Below are 15302 nucleotides of genomic sequence, written 5' to 3' on the forward strand. Positions count from 1 at the left end.
TTACGTCCAAAAAACGGTTTTTTGGACCTTCACCCATTGAAAAAATTCTAGCTTCGACAATTTTTTACCCATTTTCGATTTTTTTACAGTTTCTGATAGAAGATAAATATACCTTTTTAACAATGTATAAAACATGTAACTCGGTTAAACCACTTAGAATTTATAAGATGTCAAAGTTCAAAAATTCAATTTTTTTTGTCATTTGCCCAACTTCGGCATCAATTTAAAGTATATGTTTTCAAAACAACATGCTATTTAAAAAATATATTCTAAAACTATATCTATTTCCCAATTAATCGAGGTATTTTTTATGAAAATCACTTCAAAATTGGCTTAGAAAAAAAATTTTTCGATTTCAACCCAGATACAGAAATTCGAACTTTTAGGTATAGAACAAAAATGTTGTTTCTTCACGTAGTAGGATAAGTTGGGCGCCAAGTTTTGACGAAGGGTTTTTGGGTCAAGTCCATTTGAAATTTGTGTATTATACAAATCAATAGCTCTATATCTCCTGAATTTGTTTCTTCCATTTGTTTAACATTAAAACAAACATTTAATTTTTTAGACCTTTAAAGATCGAACCTAATGGAGAAGTGGACCTGACCCATTATTATTCTGAACCCCTCATATATCACTATCCTTCAGTGCTACGACCTATGCAGTACCAATGTGACAGTTGTAAATGCAATCTACATTGTATTATATTTGCAATTATAACTAAGCACAGCTAGCCATAGCCACCTAATCATTATAAATAAATACATAATTTGAATATAAAGAAATGAAACTTTAATAAGCTTAGGTACATATTTATCACTCCCATTTAAGTATCGATACAATTTTTAAAAAAGATGTATAATCTATTAGAAATGTTACATTATTGGAAAATGCTACACAATTAGATGACACATGCGGACAAGGTCGAACAGTAAGCGGTGATTGTAAGCCTTTTCAATGTCAATGTTCAGCTCAATATTAAAAACAATCTCAACAATCTTTTGCGTATGATATGATAATTTTATTTATTAAAATCTTGTTTTATTATTTGTTTACTTGTAATAGATTAACAAATTAAGAAAATATTAATGTCAACTATAATCATATTAAAACTAACTGCTTAACAACAAACCTATTACCAGAGATCAAGAAACACGTGGAACATAACAAACGATTTAAGTTTGGAAAAAAAAGTTGTCTTCAAAATTGTTCACCTTCATTAAGGGTTTTCTTAATATCATCTTTTTATACAGACTGATATTAATAATTATAATTATAAATTGATTGGATCTAAAGGTACATAAATTAATTGCTATGCAAATGCGCTTAATATTCTCTTTTTTTTTTAAGTAAACAACTTTTTCCGAAGATATAGATTTTCAGTTAAATTATGACGAAAATCACCAGATATTTAAAAAAATTCATCTTTATTGAAACCCTAGTTTGCAATTAAATGGTTGCTTAAAAGTATGAACAATCAGAGTTCTTGGAATAGGGACAAATGTAATAGTATGTAATAGATGTAATATGTAATAGTATGTTAATTAAATTAATTATGAATATTTTATAAGGACAAGTGATGTGGGAAAAATAGATCTTTAATCCAGTCAAATAAGGGTTTAACCTCGGAATGAATGCTAATAGAAATTTTTTTTGCTCAATACCTTTGTTTTGGCATTCTATAACATATGTCAAAATACCAAAAAATCTCATGTCCGCAAGTCGCGATTTTCGAGGTCAAAGCGCAGTCAAAGCGCGAAATGGGGTTTTTCAAAATTACCAAAAAAAAGACGATGGTATTATATACACATATGATACATTATTTCAAGGTACTTTTTAATGCTGATTCCAAAAAATCTAAAATCAAGGCAATCTGACGTCTCTTAAAGTTATACCTGTTTTTCATCTGTCAACCCATATTATTATAACAGTTGCTAACTTACTTCCGAAAAACCCTTAAAAGTTATGGTAGCTGAACCAAATTTTGCATGAAGGTTTTAATATCATTAATCATTAAGAATAAAAACAATGCAAAGCAAAAAACATTCATATCTATGACAAAATGGTATTTTTTGAGAAAAGGGGAAATTTTGGGATATGCACTAAAAAACATCCTGGTACAATCTTGGAATTAGTGCTAATAGGGTAATTTTTTGTTTCTATCTTTGTTTGGATATTCTATAACTTATGTCAAAAATCTAAAAAAAATCTCATGTCCGCAAGTCCTAATTTTCTTGGTTTGAAGATAAGTTGCAGATTTTAAAAAATTGAAAAACAACACTTCAGATATCTGTGTCAGATCAACATGAATAAGGTGAATTTCTTTTCAGGGATGTCAGGTTGACTTGTTTGTGAGTTTGTTGGAATAAGTGTTAAAAAATACCTTTAAATCATGTCGCTTATGATGGTATACATATACAAATTTAAACTTTCCTTATTAATTTTTTTAAATCTGCACCTAACCTAGTTTAACCTTCAAAATTAGGACTTGCGGACATGAGATTTTTTTAGATTTTTGACATAAGTTATAGAATATCCAAAGAAACATAGAAACCAAATAATTAGCCTATTAGCACTAATTCCAAGATTGTACCAGGATGTTTTTTAGTGCATATCCCAAAATTTCCCCTTTTCTCAAAAAAACAAACAATTTTTCATAGATATAAATTTTTTTTTTATTGCATTGTTTTGATTCTTAATAATAATAAATATGAAAACCTTCATGCAAAATTTGGTTCCTCTACCATAACTTTTAAGGGTTTTTCGGAAGTAAGTTTGCAACTGTTATAATAATATGGGTTGACAGATGAAAAACAGGTATAACTTTTTTAGAGACGTCAGATTGTATTGATTTTAAATTTTTTGTCATCAGCATTAAAAAATACCTCGAAGTCATGTATCATATGTGTACCTATATAATACCATGGTCTATATTTAAAAATCTTCATTTCGCGCTTTGACCTTGAAAATCGCTACCTGCGGACATGAGATTTTTCTAGACTTTTGAGGTATGTTATAGAATGCAAAAACAAAGATATTGAGCAAAAAAAAATTTCTATTAGCATTCATTCCGAGGTTTACCCCTTATTTCACCTTATTTGACTGTATTATTATGTAGTTCACCGGTTTATAAACGAGCAGAGCACAAAAAATTTATTCTTAAAAAGACAGGCAGAATTATATCGGGAAAACTATATTATTCATCCAGAGTCCTTTTTTTTATTTTTCATATCACAATGTAAAAGGATATATTTTTTTTGGAGATTATAATTTTAGTGGCCTCGATTTCTGATCACAATAGTATCTGTATAAAATAAAAATTTAATCTAAGCTTATCCCAAAATTAGCGTTCTCCTTCACATACACTAACGCGCTCGCTATACTTTTTAAAATGCCAAAAACCTCATCTTATATTGTTTTTAAATAAAGCTGTTTTATGAAACAGTTTGTGTTAATTTTCAAAGTCAAAATTTAAAAAAAAAAAATTTTTAATAATTATTGTGTAATAATTAGATACATGAGCCAAAATACTATTTAGTGTCTAAAAAAAATGTCCCTTTTTATGAATTTTATTTTTCTTGAAGAAAAAGTACCTACAAATTAGTAGAAAAACTATATTGAGTTATAAAATTATCATTATTTACTTTTACAAGTTTGAAACCCAAATTTGGATCGAATTGTTTACAAATCACGATAACATTGTAGTTTATCTTGGTAACGCAGTGGTATTTAAAGTTTTAAAGCAGATTTTTGGTAATAAACTATTAAGAATATTTAATTGAAATCAAGTTTTCTGTGATTTAACTTCATAGGAAACTTACGTTGTTCCTATAGGAATATCAGAGAGCTTAATTATATGCGATTTTACAAATAAAATTGAAATTTGCAGTAAAGTAACGCAGTTGTTTGGTTATGATCACTTTCTGTTTAAACTGTCATAAATATAGAAATATCATTCCAAACATATCGGTGCAAATGTTATTTTATAATAGATTTAAGTACATATAATCATTCTATATCAACTAAAATATATGAAAATATATTGATAAAAATAATGTTCTATTTTTTCAAAATTCACTGTCCAAAGGGACAACTTTTTAGTATTTTGGCTCACATACAATAATTTTGAAAAAAGTTAGTTTCAATTTTTTTTTTTCGTTTTTTTTTTATTAAAAACAAGAAAAAATTCAAGTTTTTTGGCTAACTAAAACGTATAGCGCATTGATTTTGAATAATTTTTTGACAAATTAATTCACTTTTTTAGAACATTTAAGCCAAACGGGGTGGGGGAGGCTGAAGAAACAATTAAAAATAATAGACTTAAATGCGTTTTAAAACCATTTGAATTCCGATTTAGAAGTATTGAAGTTGGAGGTGCTCCGGGCAAGCTTTTTGGGAATATTAGATGGAATGAAAAAGAAATGAAAACTTTGAAACGTCACGTCGCTTGGTGTCGTGACAAAAATAAAGTTGTTTTATTTCTCCTAAAGCATGTTTTGAAGTAAAGACAACTTTGCCTGTTATTTCAATCTAAAAATAAGAATCAACCTTTAATTTAATATTTTTTTGATTTAAAAAAAAATACCTAGCCGAAACTTAACTTTTTCACCTCCTGAAAAAATCTAATAAAATATCCATAAGTCTAAATTCAGGAAAAACCGAAAACTAAAAACCCTTGATTTCTCAAACCCAAAAATTCGGCGCCCAGAATTTTAAAAAAATCTTAAAACCAATACATAGTTGAAAAAATATCCATTAAAAATTAAAGAAGCAAAATATCCAAAAACAAATCACAAAAATTACCATACAATCTTGTGAAAATAATTTGAAAATAGTTTTGTCGAAATTGATCAAATCATACAACAGGTATAAGGATCATTAGGAAGTGAATTCCATAAACGAATTACAGCAACATAAAATAAACGCTCTGCAATGCTGTGTGAGGAGCGCAGTATAATAAGTTTTAGTCCTCTTTGATACTGGGCAAAAGTCAAATTTTCAGTAAGGTGTATCTTCATTTTTGGTATTTTTGGCAAAAAACTAGAGGAAGATCTCAAACTTCGTAGCCCAAAATAGATTTTCCTAGCAGTATCTGAGATTGCCCTGCAAACAACTCAGACTGCAGTTAATCCTAGGTACCTACTTAACTTCTTTGACATACATGATTACTTCGTTATCAAGAACAACCGAAGGAAAATCTAAGGGGTTGAATTCATTTCTAAATTTCTTATAATGGTGTTCATAATTTTAAGTTTTTGAAATTGGGATTATGGATCTTTTTCATTTTTGGAATTCAGGCTAATTCTGAGTTTTTATTTTCATACAGTCATATTGGAATTTTTAGACTTGGGAATTTTATATAAGTTTTCTGGATTCGGAATTTAATTGATTCTGAATTGTTTGATGCTAAAAGGAATACAAAAATTAGATCATATAAAGAACTCCGACGTTCGACAATTTCAATTTTGTCAGTGTTATGTAAAACGGGCCATGTGTCTTAATTTGATTAAAGACGTAGAATTATATAGACTAGACAACAGACGCGTCTAGACGATACGTAAAATTGCAATGAAATTAAAATTAAAACTACTAACCCAGAGTATTCATATAAAATGAAAAACCACATTAACGCTCATTCATTCATCAACAATAACTTTGCAAAAAAATCGGTTCGCTTGAATGCATTCAATGGCAAATTGAATTGATTTGGTTTTAACAATAAGCTTTTTGTTCTATAAAAACTCAAACTTTATGTGTTTGAGTAATTTCGGATTACCAATCTTGTAGTTGTATTCATTGCACCTTATGCAAACAATAAAACCAAAAAACTATAAAATAGTAGGTATTGCAAATAAAAACTCGTTAAAATAGTCCATTTCACGAACTTGTGTAGATAGTTAATATGTTTTTAGTTTTCTTTAAAGTAAAATCACAAACCAAATTTTGTAATAGATGCATTCTTTATGTACCTGAATAACTGTACTCAAGCACTTTTATAAATGTAGTAGCATTTAATAGCTGTTGTCTTTGTTATTATGTGGCTAGTGCTTGTTAGTGTTGCTATATTGTACCTAGATGCTGAATCACTAGTCTCCAAATGAACAATATTTCTAACCAATACCTAAGTTACTTAAGTTTATTATCTTCCATTATTGAACGGCCTGTGTCGATATTTTATGGATAAAATAGTATATATCGTCGGTGAAACCAGAAAAGTGTGTAACTCCATTTTAGCAAATTTTATAGGAGATCAAAAAAACAAAATCGTTTTGAAGGCATTTGTATGAGTTTTCATTTTCTAATTTGCTAATAAAATAAAAACTATGAACTTTAAGGGGATTCTGAGTTTAAGGAACGGTAGATATTAGGTTTGTCTAACAGATGGCATTCAAATTTTATTTTCAGAAAATTTGGAGTTACACACTTCTCTGGTTTCACCGACGATATCTTGTTTTTTTTTTTCCTTTTATTTTTGTTTGTCAAGAAGAGAATAAAAAAAAAATATCTCATCATCACAACTAAAAAAAACAAACTTACCTTGTACTTTGCCATACTGACCTGAATGTAAATCGCCTTAGGGCAATTCACAAAATCACAAAATATCGTTCAGATAGATCTCTTTCGTTCTTTACACCTCTGAAGACTTCCAATGTCTTTGACAAGATCTCAAGTTCAATGTCAAACAAAGTGTAGAGCAAAATAAAGATTGAAAAATAAAATAGCAACAATTATTATTATTATTATTTTCGATCAACCTGCAACTCATTAACATTTATTAAACTTGACACAAAATTCCTTTCAAAGTAAAAAAAAAAAAAAAAATGGATGAAATGTATGTTACAATGTGTCACAGTTGACTTCTTCCGGTAGTGATGCTGTTGTTGATTGTTAACAATTTTGACAAAAATACATTGTAAACTAAAGTCAAATAAGAGAGATAGAAAGAGAGAAGCAATTTCCTGTGTGTCTGGTCTTGTCCTAGACCAGAGCAGTGGCATAGGCTAGGTCAAGGCGGTAATTCAAGCAAAAAATATGCTAAATTATATTTATGAGGCTCCCATGAAGGAGGCATAATATCAATAATTTTTTTTTTTTTTTATTGTTTCTCACATTATAATTCCATCCATTTTGCCCTAAACGTGTGGCCAGTTGGTCGCTTAAAGAATGCTGATACCAATCTTTAAAGATACACGATTATTTTGTATAAAAATGAAGTGAGATACTAGACTAAGGTTACATTATCACGGCTAACCAAGACTAGATGATTGGGTTGCCTTCACAATTTTGACAAAAATATTGGTCAATAAATTGCACATATTGATCTGCTATCTTCTTTAATGCGGGTTGACGATCTCTAGTGATCTCTTTAATTTTTTTTAATTTTTTTTTTGTTTTGATGCTCCATCTTGTGTATGATTCCATTACTACTCAATTTCGTTTGTATGGGTGTAGTCAAATATTTGTTTTTAATTTTTTTGTATTTGTACAATAAAAAAAAAGCTTTTTTTAAGCCTCTTTTCTCTCACTCTATTTATAAAGCTAATTGTTACGCTCTTGGATTTTTTGAAATTTTATTTACATTTTACATAGCAAACTAGTGTGAGGTTTATACCACACCGTCACAAGATCACCATCAACAACCATTCATATTGAATGGAAGAAATAAAAGAGAACAACCATGAACTTTACCTTGAAAGAAGTTCCCACATGCTAAAAAACGGTTTATTGATCAAAGAAGCACGCACAACTGGTATGGCACGATCGTATAGGTATATGAATTAACGGAAGCCTATAAGTATAAGAAGAGGCTGGTTAAGTAGTTTTTTTTTTTTTTGTTTTTTGTTAAATTGCACTTGAAATAGTATAATTTTGTTTTGCATTTGATTTTGATTGGTACCTGTTTTCAAAAAAAAAAAAGTGACTGAGACTATTTGAGAATGCGTCATGAAATTGAAGTAGATTGTTAACTATGTCATGACGTCATTGATAGGAATATAATCTTGATTCATATAAAAAACAGGAGACTGATTCATCTAGATTTTAGAATAAAATACCAAAAAAAACTGATGAAATGAGAAAGACATGAACTTCGCACGTCATTTTATAAACTAGAATACAAAAATGATACAATTTAGATGCGGCAGGCGTATTGACGACATCAGTGATGCTGAAAGAGTTAGTTGATCAAACAAGAAATAAAAAAAAATTTTGCTAGTAAATAAGTGTCATAGAACCAAACTCCTTTTTTAATAATAATTAATTAGTAGTTAAAATTCATGAAATTAAGATTTTGTTTTATCACACCATTCAATATTGTTTTTAGTTTTATTTTATATTAATGACGGATTTAATAGTCGTCACTCAAGTCAACATTTTTGCACTGCAATTTAGCAGTAACTCAAGTGGCTAAAAACCTGCTTCAACGTTGGTTTCTTTACTTAAGTGACGAATGTGAATTTTCATGTGAGAAATGATTTTAACAGTCAAACTTAATTTAAGTTGATATTAATTCCAGATTGTTCGATTAGCCCCTAGAATTTTCAAAATGTGCAAAAATTCAATATATCGTCGAAAACTGAAATATGGAACCGTTTTAATCGCAAAAAAAAAAAATAAAATGCACGACTGAGGTCGCACGTACTTTCTCTTGCAGTTCAAAGCACTTTTATGTTAGTCTACTTGTAGATTTTAAAAGCTGGCTCTTAATTTAAAAAAAAAATTTATATTGGGGAAGAGCCGACATTTAGGGCATGAAATTTTTTTTTTTGTTATTTGACTTTTTTGAGAAAAAATAAAAATGCAGTTTTATTTCCACTGCTTTAAATATTACGTTTACAAAGTTTAATCAAAATCGTTAGAGCAGTTTTCGAGAAATTTGCAATATCGTATTTTTTTGTATGGAAGGTATACGTTCTAAACGAGATATAAAAAAAAAACAAAAAAAAACAACTTTCAGAATTCCATAAAAATCATCTGTACCAAATTTGAAGAAAATCCGTCCACCCGTTTAGGCTGTGGAAATGTGTACAGATGGAAGCACAACCGCACAGACGCACAGACGTACAGACGCACGGAAGGAATTGCGAGACCCACTTTTTTGGAACTCTCCATCATCGTAATGTTGGTTTTGATTAAAACCTCAAATTTTTTTTTCGACACGAAACCAATACTTGCCCTATAGAGCAAGTAAAAACCTTATACCAGGAAGGCCTTTTTTTATTTTTGATTCTAAAAAACCATTAAAATACAATTTTTCCTACAGTTTTTGTTAATGTACGATTTTCTCACAAGAAGTTTTGCTAGTTGTTCGTATCGGTCTTTTCCAATATATCCTTTTAAACCAAAATATTTTGACGCACTTTCATGATGATTGGATTTTCATAACAAATGCAAAATCCATATCAGTTTACAATTGAATCATTTATTTGCAAAACATGATAAGTCCATGATTTTAAATTTTTCAGGAGAAGAAAAAAACGTTCTATTTTCTTTTGATATGCGTAGAAAAATTTATAAAAAATATATTCTGTAGAACTCTTGCCTAGCTACAAAATACCGTTTCGTTTTTAATTTTTGGAGCGATAGCTCAAAAGATAAAAAATAAAAACGCTTTTGGACTTATCATACTTTGAAAATAAACGGATGTGAAATTAGTTTTTAAATGGATGTGCAATTTTGCTTTTAGCCCCAGTCTATCAAACAATTGTATTTGAGAATAAAATACAATGTCCGGACTGCTAATTTAACTTTAAAGTAGCTTTAAACTTAAGATTTTCAGCCATTAATCTAATATACCATTTACACAAAAAGAAGCTGTTGTTTATTTTCAAAAGATGATAAGTCCGGGACTTATTCTGTTTTTGATACTAAAAAAATATTTCGCGTAGCTGTAAAATCGGATATAGATGGAGTAGATAGTTGATATTTTAAAGACAGACGTGGTTATCCCTGGAGTACAAATTTAGTCAAAAAAACGAATTTTGAAAAAAAGTGGACTTATCATGTTTTGCAAATAAATGATTCAATTATTTGATGGAAGATTTGAGGAAAATATTTTGTTTTTCTGATTTTATTCTATAAGAGCTCTACAGAAAGAGGTTTAAGGGCCATTTTATTACTTATTTTTAGGCAAATTTTCGAATTGGCTTTCTAATGAATTGACTTCAAATCTAGATTAAAATACAAAGTTAAAAATTTACTTATTTACTCTTTGTTTCCGTATTTTGATTGAGTTTGTAAGGATGATCGACTACAGTTTGTTTGGAAAATTTGTGACTATTCATGCCAATACTGCGGTTTTCAAAAAAAATTGGTAAAATGAGCCCTTGGTTGGTTTATGATAAAATTATGGAAAAATGTAAGTTTTTAGTTTTCAAATATAAGTTTAAATATTTATTTATTTAGCTACAAATTTACAAATTAATTAGCTTTGATGTCATAAAATTTTATAGAATTCCTGTTTTACACAATACTTTGACATAGGTATGTATTAAAATCAATTACATTAAAATAATTATTAAAAGCTGTACGCAGCAAACAAAGGTTCATGAATTCCATAATTCGTTCTGTTAAATAGTTTATAAACATTTTTTGAGTTTGAAAAAATTTGAGCAATTATATTAAAACTTTTACTCTTTTATGGTTTAACAAACCTAAGATTCTGTTGCTGAAAATTACTTTTAAAATGTTTAAGTTAATGCCTGCAATGAGGTGTTTTGTAAATTTTCAATGTTTTTTATTTTGGCGTCAGTAGGCCTGCCAGACGTCCCGATTTCGGCGGGACAGTCCCGACATTTGTACCCTGTCCCGATATCTGTCCCGATTTACGAAATGTCCCGATTTTGTCCCGACAATGCGTTTTCGTTCTAAAACTTTGGGGAAGACATTCAAAGTCACTTTTATATAAAAATAAATGAACAACATTTGACATTTCTTTACTAGGAATGTGTGAAAAGTAAAGTGGTTGGTACATTGTTTTTTTTTTTTGACTTTCTGTTGTGTAATAAAATTTTAAACATGAAAAGCTTCTAGCTTCAATTTATTCGTTCTCAATTATTTTTAAAGTCCACATTAAAAATAAAAAAGAAACTGTCAAATCGCATACAATTTTTAAAACTCCTTCTTTCAAAAGGAAACGTTAAATTTAATGGAAATTGGTGCTTGGTACCTACATTTATTAAAAGCTCCATCACTTGATAGTGTTTTATTTTTTATGGATGAAGACTTTATTTTTTATTTATTTATTTATTTATAAATAAATAGTTTAGTTTAGTTTTCCAAAAATGGAAATTTTACCATACTTTTGCATAAAATGAAAGCAATAAGTCAAACGAATGGAAAAGTTTGGAATCACACGGTCTATTACTTTCTTATTTCTTTTTATTTTTATAAATTTATGATTTCATGTAATTTTTTTGCTGTCCCGATTTGTCCCGACTTTTAAGACCTATTGTCCCGACATTAATAAAATTTTATCTGGCAGCCCTAGGCGTCAGGTTTTTTCGATATGATTTGATACGAGACTGTAGAATCTACAAATTAGATACATTAGATAGATGTAGATACAGACTTTAGCGCCAACTACATTGAGCATTAATTTATAAAATTTCAAGGTTCAGTTGTACAAATCTGTTTCAGCCTTGTTACACGTTTTTAAATGCACAAATAGAAAATTGTCCTAAAAGTGTATTTTCAATGCAGTTCCTGACATTTTTCTTCAAAATAGACCCCTATTCGCAAAAAAACATTTTTACGATCGAAACATTGTAACATAAAATTATTTACGAACAAGTTTCAAGACGGTGGAATTTTTTCTTTTAGAAAACACATACATTTCTTAAACGTTAATATGTTTTGAACAGTGTGATTTTAATGGCACGAGGAGGCGAATAAAGTGGCTTTTCTTCAAATTGAGAAATAAAATTGCTTAAAAGCGTTTTTTTTTTTTCAATTTACGGTTTAAAAAATGTCGCAAAAATAGCAAAACAGAAAATTTTAACTGTTTGTTGGCTGATATTATCTTTGTGGCCTTCGAGAATAAATTTTTATAAAAAATTGGAGCTTAAAACCATCTTTGTGGACTTAACTGTTTCGAAAATATTTTTTTTTCAAAGTGGAACATGATGATAATAATTTTTGTTTTGAGCTTCAGTTCTATGAATAAAAAAAGAATGTACTAACCAGGGTTTGACTACACAAATTATTAAAAGACTCTTCTTCCAATATATTTTTTGAAGCTTTGACTTAACTTACAAAATTAACGGTAGTATCACGATCCAAAAAAGGAAAGAAAAATAACACCTGAAAAAATGTTTGAACTCATTTATTTTTAACTGAAAATACATGAACGAAATTCGGAAAATGGTACGTATACGCAACAGTGAACCAAATTTGTAATTTTAGTTTTTTTTTCCTTATTTCACAAATTTTTTGATGGCAAAATATTAAGTTATCAATAGGTAATAATAAAAAGTATACCTTACTAATGATCATAATAGCTGTGTTCGGTTTTTATTTATTTTTTTTTTTTTTTTTTTTGTTCTTTTGTAACTATCTTTCCAAAAGGCCATTGCAAATTCCAAAAATAGTGGTAAAGAAAAAGACAAATCTAAACCTCAGTTAGCGACGAGATTTAAATTTGATGATATGCTGTATTATATATTGGAAGTAGAAATTTAACCATAGTGTGAGCAATGACTTCTGTAGTTATAAGCGTCTTAATTTACGCCATTATATGGTTTCCCATATAAAACAAATGCTTTGTGATTATCTTTAATATGAAACCCTTCGGTTATCTTGAAAAGAACAGAAAATATAAATTTTTTCTTGTTGAAAAATTTCCAAAAATTGGTTTGTTTAAAAAGTTTACAACATGAGTTTAAACATCGGATCTTTCTTCTGACTTTCAAAACATGATCAGTTTAATACGCTTCGCATATAAATTTTATCCTACCCGAAATCCAGATTTTATAATGCTACACCAGAATGCAAATGTTCGGTATAACGTATAGCTACCGTTTATTCGTTATGCAATGATACATTGATCTACTAAGGTAGTAGGCCTTTATTATAGCGAACATTTTTTTTACAAAAACGCATACATTCTCATATACATACCAATATGTTTAATCAATAAATGAGTATTTTACGACTGTTTTGATTTAGGAAAATGCCTTCAACTCAAATTTTCCACCCCATGATTTTGGCCCTCATGTTAGAAATTGGGTATATATAGTTATAAATAAAAATATTTTTACAGAGAAATGTATGAAAAAGACACCTACATAGCTGCGCTCAATATCATCGTAAAAAACGATTTCCATTTGAATCGTCAGTTGTGAGAACGGAATAAGTCCATTTTGCAAAAGTGTTGGGAAAACGCAAAAAAACTGAATAGCGTCTATATTTTACTTTTATTAGATGCAGGACCTATAGATAAATTGAAGATCAGGTGGATTTTGTTTGTAGCCGGTTCTGGAAGCCAGGTATAACGGTTTGAAAACGTTGGACTTATTCCGATATGGCAGCTTACGGTTTGAAATTTCACCCAAAAGAAAAATTTTGAATGAAATAAACATATAATTTATTTAAAACAAAAGTTTTAATGATAGCAATCGATAGAGTTTGAGTAATCAAAGTAAAAAAGTGTTATACATAGTAAAACAAAAATTTTTGTTGTGGTCTATTTTTTACTCAAGTAAGTAAAACAAAAAATGGGAAAATAAAGATAGGTTCAAATGGTCATTCTTTGGTTGATTTTCAATGAAAAAATTTTTGTGAGCAGAATTTTGAAGTAAATTTTATCTTCTGTATTTATTAAGAGCAATACATATGACTATCTCAGCCCGAAAAAAAAATACCGTTAAAAAAGTAAAGAAAAAACTCAAAAAATCGCATATCTTGACTTTTTTTCATGTTTTTTTGGCCTGTTTTGGTATGGAATTTTTGTTTTCAATTTTTAAAAACATTTTTAAGGATATTAAATTTCTCTATAACAAGTTTTAAAATCAATTCAAAAAGATTATGCTTTGTTTACGAGATATATTGAAACAAACAAAAAGGGGGCTTTTGCACCCCTATCTTCAATTTCCACCCTCTCATTTAATAGCACTCCACGGTATTATTTTCTCTTATAACCCATTCAACGTTTTTTGCAATTGAAACCTTTCTTAGTTAAGACATAATTAATAGCCTGTTCTTCAAACTTATAAAATTTTTCAACCCCTGTAACTTCGACACCCAAAATATTTTTTTTTTTTTTCAACTTGAAAGATGTGTCTACGTCTAAAGATGAAATTTGCATCAAAAAGTCAATTTCGAAAAAAAGACTGCACTTATTCCGTTCTCACAACTGACGATTCATTTGATAATCACCTTATACGGAGCAAAATTGTCAATTTTTATTATAACCAATTGGCTACAGCGTTAGCCGATTCCACCCCTGGGTACTGAATTTTTGCTATTAAATTGTATTTTTAAAGCTTGTGGTTTTTCAATTTTTTAAAAAGATTTTGTTCGTAGAAGAATTGCAAAATTGTTTTGTATTTAAGTTGATAAATCATTGGTTACCATGTACTTCCATGTGATATTTATGCGCAAACAAAAGTTGATCGTATACAGGTTTATGTTCAACTTATATTTATATGATTTTCATATAAGCATTTTTTTTAATACGTATACGCCGTAGTGAACATATTTATTTTATGATTTTATTATTTCAATAAAATATACTTACTTACTTATGGTAGTAAAAATCATTTACCCATACAAATATTCAAAATAGTTTGGTTTATTCATACTTATTCTCTAAGATTCTTTCTACAATCGGATTTTTAAATCTTATAAACTCTACCAAGGCACTATTCAAATTTATTAAATTTATGATATGCAGATTGCTTAAAAGATTTAATAAAAAATAAATGTGCATGGATATTGAAATATGAAACTAACAATTATATTCCTTAAAAAGTCCCACAATGTTTAAAAAAAAAAAAACATATTCAAATAAATCCACGTAATTATAGACATATTTTACTCAAAGAGAAAAGTAAACCTAGCAACATGGTTTCTATTACTATTTAGTCATAAATCAATATAGTATTTTAAAATCAGCCATTACCTAATATGCCAGGATTATAAATACCAATTTTAATGTTGAAAACTATATTTTTTCTCAAAACTTTATAAATTGGTCGATGAAAAAACTACACAAACCTTCGTACTAAGGGATTAACTTGCAACAAACCCATTAATTATTATGTTATTATGACTTCACATTTTTTTAGAACCCAAAACAATATTTTCTT

Source organism: Episyrphus balteatus, chromosome 3, assembly GCF_945859705.1.
Source record: "Episyrphus balteatus chromosome 3, idEpiBalt1.1, whole genome shotgun sequence".
Taxonomy (NCBI): Eukaryota; Metazoa; Arthropoda; class Insecta; order Diptera; family Syrphidae; genus Episyrphus; species Episyrphus balteatus.